The sequence below is a fragment of the Nannospalax galili genome, unplaced genomic scaffold (genome assembly GCF_000622305.1).
Source record: "Nannospalax galili isolate Female #2095 unplaced genomic scaffold, S.galili_v1.0 scaffold666, whole genome shotgun sequence".
In the NCBI taxonomy this organism is placed as follows: Eukaryota; Metazoa; Chordata; class Mammalia; order Rodentia; family Spalacidae; genus Nannospalax; species Nannospalax galili.
The window spans coordinates 4,524,610-4,532,062 of record NW_008356473.1 but is presented as its reverse complement, the minus strand read 5'-3'; the positions used below and the strand labels follow the sequence as shown (position 1 = coordinate 4,532,062).

The 7,453-nt window shown below is 39.8% G+C and overlaps 1 pseudogene; it reads right to left on the bottom strand.

The window, feature by feature from the left end:
- Positions 1-221: 221 nt before the first annotated feature.
- On the bottom strand, positions 222-1,188 carry LOC103751263 (annotated as a pseudogene).
- Between the last annotated feature and the right edge of the window lie 6,265 nt (positions 1,189-7,453).

Here is a 7,453-nt window from a genome sequence, read left to right as displayed (position 1 = left end):
TAGCCACAAAAGCCAGGATGAAAGAATACGAGTAAGACATCCTAGCAGCTAATATCAAACTGTCTTTTCCAATTTAGGAGAAATTCTAATGTACCTAATGCGGGATATAAAAAGCTACACTGGAGCAGGCTGGGTCTTCTGCTGAAATTGTCATCCAAAAACAAGAAAAAAACAGGGGTAGGGTTGATTTTATTTTCAAAAATCTTCAGAAGTTAATTCTATTATAAAGGAACATGGCTGAACAGGTAGGAAACCAGCTCTCCGCTGTGAGTTCTCCTGATGGCTTCTGCAAAGATCGTGGAGATGTCGATCACCTATATTTTGGAATAGTGCTTCATCTTGTCCTTCTGAGGTAAGACGTTGGTGACCACTGCTGCTTCAAAGCAAGCATTGTTGATGAGAGAAATGGCTGGGCTGGAAAAGATTCCATGAGTCAAGATAGAATAAACCAGGATAGCTTCAGCTGAGAGAAGTTTGTCAGCACCATGACAGATTGTACCACAAGTGTCAGCCATGTCATCCACAAGTATAGCCACGTGGCCCTTCACATCTCTTACTAGTATCACGTGGTCCACTTCACTAGCCTTCTTCTGCCCCTTGTGAATCAAGGCAAAACCCACATTCAATCTGTGGCAATGGCAGTCACTCTCTCGCTCCATCAACATCAGGTGAGACAACAGTACAGTTCCTCCACCCAGAGATATTCTCCCTAATCCACTTTATGACAGCTGGCTCTGCATATAAATTGTCCACTGGAATGTCAAAAAAGCCCTGAATTCGAGAAGCATGTAGATCCATGGTGATATTATGATCCACTACAGATAGCATATTTGCAACAAGCTTGGCAGAAACGGGAGCTTGGCTCTTATCCTTTTTATCCTTCTTACCCTGTCGGGCATACTGAAAGCACGGCATGACCAGAATGACTGTAGTAACCCAGCTGGCTGAAGCGATCTTGCAGGCATTAACCATGATCAGAAGCTCCATCAGATTATCGTTTATCTCACCACAACCACTTTGAACAATATAGACATCTTCTGTAGGAACACGTTCACCAATTTCCACACAGGTCTCCTGGTTGCTGAATTTCTTAGTCACCACCGTGCCTAGCTCCAGGCCCAGGCGATCAGCACTTTTCTGGGATAAATCCTGGTGGGAGCTGCCACTGAAGATTTTGATATTTGGCATCTTGGGCAACCACCTAATGCGTTCTTCGTTCAGCAGTCACTGCCGCAGCAGAGACTGGAACCAAGGTCTGCTGAGAGCCTTAATACCTATGGCTCCATGTTGCTACTCTTCCATCTTCGACACTAATTTTTTTTTTTTGACAGTTATCCATAAAGCCATTTGGTGAATGTGATCCTTGTCTTTGATTAATCTTTCTAAGATACATAAATGAAAGTTCAATCTCCAATGTGTTCAAGATTGAAAACTTAAGCATATAGATACTCCTTGACCTGACCAGTGATATATTCTTTAAGAAAGATGTCACATAGAAATAAATATGTTCTAAGCAATTTCCTAATAGAATAATGACATGGGTAGGTTGGATGCCTCAGTCACTTTAAGGGAAACCACTAATCTTTATTTAATACATAATTATGTAAATCTAGACCCACTTCACAAGCATATAGAATGCAAGATAGAGTGAACAGAGAAAGAGCTAGAGGTAATAAATCAACTTTCTCAGTGTTGACTTTGATCTGACCAGTCCTATGTGATCTTAGGATTTTCTATGTTAAAGTAAATTAAAAGCCATTAGCAGTTAAGTATAACCATTGCTCTGTTTGGCTGTGGAATAATAAGCAGTCAATTAATATAAGAAAGAGAACTTAAATGCAAAAAGAACTCAGCATAGCTTGGATACATTTCTTTTGACAGATGGAGAAGTTATGAAACTCTCGGGAGATTATGAATTATGAAACAATTTGGGAGTCAGAGGCCTGGGTAATGTCCACTTACCATGGGACATGCCCTCAAAACATAATATCTTACCATATTATTTTTACCAAAAATGCCTAAACAAACTATGTGCTACTTCAAACATGTAAAATACAAATGTCTATAAACTGAGAAGGATCCATATAAGCTCTTATAAAAGAGTTGTAGACCATGGAATGTTTATTTTCATCTGTTCAGGTTTAAGGGATAATGTATTAATATTTACATAATACAGTATTTCATTGTTATAAAAGACTTTTTTGGGGGGGCTGGAGAGATGATTCAGTGGTTAAGAGCACTGACTGACTGCTCTTGTGGAGGACCTGGGTTCGATTCCCAGCACCCACATGGCAGCTACGAACCGTGCTTAACTCCAGTTCCACCATGCAAGCATAACACTCATACACATAAAATAAAAATAAATGAATACTTTTTTTTAAATATTAAAAAAAATTTTAAAGAGGCTTCTTAGATTTTTCAGCCTCACTTGAGAACATTTTTCTAATGTTCTCATAAGCCAGCAGTGTAGGTAGAACCCCAGTATTGACATCCAAGGTTTTAGCTTCAAACTACTTGCAGCTTATTAGTAGCAGAGGAATTATTTACTAGACCGCCTGTTTTGAGTTAGTTGTAAAAGAAGGACTAAAATTTTCCTTCCTCCCTCCCCTGCTTCCTACTCCAATACCTGCTTTGTCAGGTGTTAAGAACCCGGTGAAAAAGAGGCAACATGAATAGAGAGTAAGATCAGGACACAGTAGGGTCAGGTTAGTGCTATCAGAAAGTATTCATGGAATTTGAAGAAGGCACTGATTTGAAGGTTGCTGGGGACACAGAATTTCCTAAAAGAAATAGCAACCAGGCAGTCTTAAAGCTGGTTTGTTATTTTAAGAATTCGAATAAAATATCAACCAAAGAAGGATTTTTTCTAAACTTTCTAGTTTTGCTTTAAAATGGAGAGATAAAGTGCTGGAACTTACATAAGATTATCCTCCCTTGTTTTCTGTCAATTTTGGTTTTCATTAGAAATACATTGGACAAAAGTCAAAAGTGAATCAAGCTGTTTACTAAGTTCAGACATTGAAAACAAACAGGGTCTTCTCATGTGACCTGTTGAGCACACACACACACACACACACACACACACACACACACACACACACAAATCAAAGGGGTAAAAATATCTCAATACAGGGAACCAGATTGTTTTGTTTATTCTACAGAGAAGCAGGTGGGGGTGCAGGATGAGATAATTTCAGGCATTTAGAAGACCTTGCCTAGACTCATATAGCTAAACCTTATTCGAAGTGTGAGAGAGAGTCTTAAGAGGTAGATTAAAACCCACATGATAAGCAATGTCAAGTGAATTATTGCTATTATCTTATAATTAAGATCCCTCCAAATCTGAATATAAAGCACTAATTGTAAAATGTTGGCAAAGCCTGATCGAAGTGGTCAGGCAGATGTAGTAGAAAGATAATAGGACAGAACCTGATTCACAGATTCTAATAATATGACAAAGTTTGATGTTGTTTGTGGGGTTAGAAATCAAACTCACACTAGGCAAGTGCTCTACTATTGAACAACATCTTCAACCCTAGCATGACCTTTTCTTCTATTAAACCTCCAAGATGCACTGTCCTTATTAATGCAATATTGTGATGTATTTGTAGTAGATTATTGCTATCCTATCCAATTCAAAGATTTGGACCAAATAATCACAGAACAATTCAGTTGAGCTTCTACACACTCATTGGATACTTTTACGATCTATTACATCATATGTATATAAACATATCAATCTGGAAATGATATAGAAGTTTTTTATATTAAACCCTACAGCTAATAAGGATTCACTAATAACAGTTTTGCATTCATGAACCTCAAATATCTCATTTCATCTCCAATCTAAATATATCTTCAGTTACTCGCTTTCAAATATTTTCCAATTCAGTTCACTCTCACAATTCTCCAGAAATGTCAAATATATTGTTACCCCGTAGGCTGATTAGTTTTTCTTCAACGTGACACAAACTAGAAACACCTGAGAAGTCAGAGTAATTAAGAAATTGCCTCCACTAGATGGGCCTATGGACATGTCTGTGGAGCATTTTCTTGGTTGTTAATGGATGTAGGAAGGCCCAGCCCACTGTGGGTGGTGCCATTCCTGGTCAGGTGGGCCTGGGCTGTGTAAGAAAAGTAGCTGAGCAAGCCAGGGAAAGCGAGCCAGCGAACGATGCTGTACCGCGGCCTCTATTTCAGTTCCTGCCTTGGTTTCTTTGACGATGGTCTACAACCTATAAATCCTTTCCTCTCTAAGTTGCTTTTAGTCAGTTGTTTTATCACAGCAGTGGAGAAGCAAATTAGAACACCCGCCCCCACCCATCCCTTGAGTTGTTTCCTTATGAAGTTCTGTGGCCCAGAAACTCCTATACTCAAACTCAGTCCGTCCTTCAAGGCCTCTCCATAAAGGAATTGCCCTCATGAACCATACTCCATTGACTCCTGAAAGCTGAGACAGATCTCAGCTCCCAGAAGTCTATTTTTAATACTTTCCTGATGTCTATTTTATTTTAGATTTGTTTGTACAAACATCTGTTTCCTGACAGAAAAGGAACTGTATCTTATTACTATATGTGTTCCAAGACTTTATCAGAGATCTTGGAACATGATGGGCACTCAGTTGATGCTGGTAGAATCAAGTCATGGAACCAGTAATTTTTTTTTTTTTTTTTTTGGTCTTTTTGAGACAGGGTCTCCCTGTAGCTCCAGCTGTCCTGGAACTCACTATGTAGACCAGGCTGGCCTTGAACTCACAGAGATCTGCCTGCCTCTGCCTCCCAAATGCTGGGATTAAAGGCGTGTGCCACCAGTAATTTTTAAAAATTTATTTGTGACACACACGTGTGTGTGTGTGTGTGTGTGTGTGTGTTTCACATGTAGAGATTATAGGACAGCTTGCAGGAACCAGTTCTCTTCTACCACTGGGTGAGTCCCAGGGATTGAACTCAGGTCATCAGACTTGGCAGCAAGCACTTTTACCTGCTGATCCATTTCACTAACCCCAATGGTGTATTTTAATGGACACTCATTCAGAGTGAAAGTCCAAGCCTGTTGTCATCACAGACTCCTCATCGTTGGCACCCTCATTCCAGACATACTGAGTACTTTCCTGCTATGGAGGTGCTCCAAGCCTCCTCTTCCTGCCTCCCTGGATATATGCCAGTTGTTCCCTGTCCTAGAAGGCTCTCCCTTTGACAATAGCGTTCCCTATTCTTTCTTTTCTATCATATCCCTGTTTTGTGAGGCCTTCCATGAGCTCTTTATTCAAAATGACAATGTTACAGAATGGCTTTGCTTCCTTCACTATCCTCCATAGCTCTCATGACCATCCTGTACACTATGCAGGTATGTGTTTGCTAGCCATGTGTCGCCTCTGTCAGAAAGGGACCACAGGAGAGCATTTTCTGTTTATTGCTTTGTCTGTAGGGCCTAGAACTCTGCCTGCTGCCCTAGTAATCGTGGCATGTCTCCCTCCAATCTCATCTTCTCATTACTTCACTGAGGCTTCCCTGGTCTCATACTAGCTTGAGACCCATGCTTCTGGCTTACTTCTGGGATCGACCGCTCCTTGTAGAAAGACAAAAGTCTCTTGGGTTGTGAACTTCTGACCTAGTAGAAATGAAGAGTCTGGACTAAAGTGGTAGAAAGAGGAGGGATAGATAAATGAAGAAAAAGATAAAAGTACAAGTATTTTCACAGAAACTTCACATCAGAAGCAGTTGAGTGAAGTCCCATTCATTATTATTGGAATATATTTAAACAAGGGCCAATGGGACACATTTGGCTTGGCCACACGACTCAAATGAGACTCCAGTGTACATAGAAGCTTCAAGTGAGACTCAAGTATAAACAGAAATAAGTAGCTTCCATGTAAAAAGAATGTTAAGGACTCTAAAGAGGTTTTATAGATTCTCCCTTTCGCACGTTTACGTTGTGGTATGATGCAGATTTATTCTTTGGTAAAAAATTATCTGATTGATTTGCACATTTTATCTTGATATTGTAGAAGGATTTAATGTGCATAGATTAAAATTTTATCTAGATTCAACAGCAATTATACCTGGTTCTCTTTATTGTCATTTCTACACATGGATATCGAATGTCTAGTCTCCTAAATTCCTTGATGGCTAGTTATGTGTGTGTTGGGCTTTTTGCTGTTTTTTTTTTATTATTATTATTATTAAAATCTTAAATAAGCCGTACCTCTGATAAAATGGGTTCTATTTGGCCTTTCAGTCCACATATTGTATAATACGAGTGGGCAAGGCTTTGAGGACATGCGATGTGTGGGTGAGGGAAATGGAGGAGGGAAAGGGCCTTGCAAGATTCTTCAATGCACATGCTCAGAGTACATCCCTGACATACCAGCACTGTTATCGGCATAAAGACTATAAAGACGACTCTTGAGTCAGTGTGTAGGTTTGGAGCCTATATGACTTAAAAAACATCCTGTTGGCAGGAAAACAGGAAGGAAGAAAAGGATATTGGGTAGAAAAAAAGATTGGTAGTTAAGACTTAGCTCTGTTGACTCTGAGATGAGAGCAGTACATTTAAATGGCCTGACTGTGCTTCTGAATGAAGAATGTGTACTTGATGGAGGACAAGCAGTGAATAACAGTAGACCAACAGAGTTTGGGTCTGAAGTCTGTTTTCTATTGGGAAGTATATATTTGATACTTCAGGATCGAAGACATTTTTTAAAGTGAGGACTTCTTGCCAAGTTTCTGCTTAGGAATTCTGCACTGAACTTCAAATGTTTAGGGGCTTCTGTTTTAAACACATTTGGAGCTGTGGCTTCTTGTTCAAGGAAGAAAACCCCTTCAAGTACATCAAAGAGCTGTGAAAAAAAGATACAGTATGTTGACAATTTGTGTGAGGACATCAAAACCAGAAAAACTGTCTCTGTAGTCCACACGTATTTCAAAGTTGGGGGAAGGTACCTAGTGAGAGATTTCTGGTTCTGTGTGAAACACCAAATACTTGGGAAGTAATTTGACACATTCTCTGCACCTAAGACATGACCTGACTTGCCCAGCAATTTCAAACCAAGGTCTGGAAGATGTTTTCTCTACTGAGTGACCTTTAACTAAATTGTACGGTTTCTCATTGCCATGTCCAGGTGAGAAGAGTCAGGAGATGGAATCAGAAGGAGGAGTCTTCCCAGAAACATCAGAAGCCATTTGACCAAGAGCCTTGGGGAAAACTTCTTAAAAATTCCATTTGAATCGCAGTTGCCTGGGTCTGATGGAAGAAGCTTGTCTGTGTTGATTCAGGACCCAGTCACTCCTTAATACTACTGAGGACCTGGTAAAAGAGGGTAGTAAGTCAAATCTATACCTTCAAAGGATGAACTCAGTATTAAATTCTTGACAAGAGCAAAGGAGTTCTGTTCACACAGACCTGGTCTCAGACTGCAGCTTTATCACTTGGGAGCTAGGTAACCTCAGGCAGA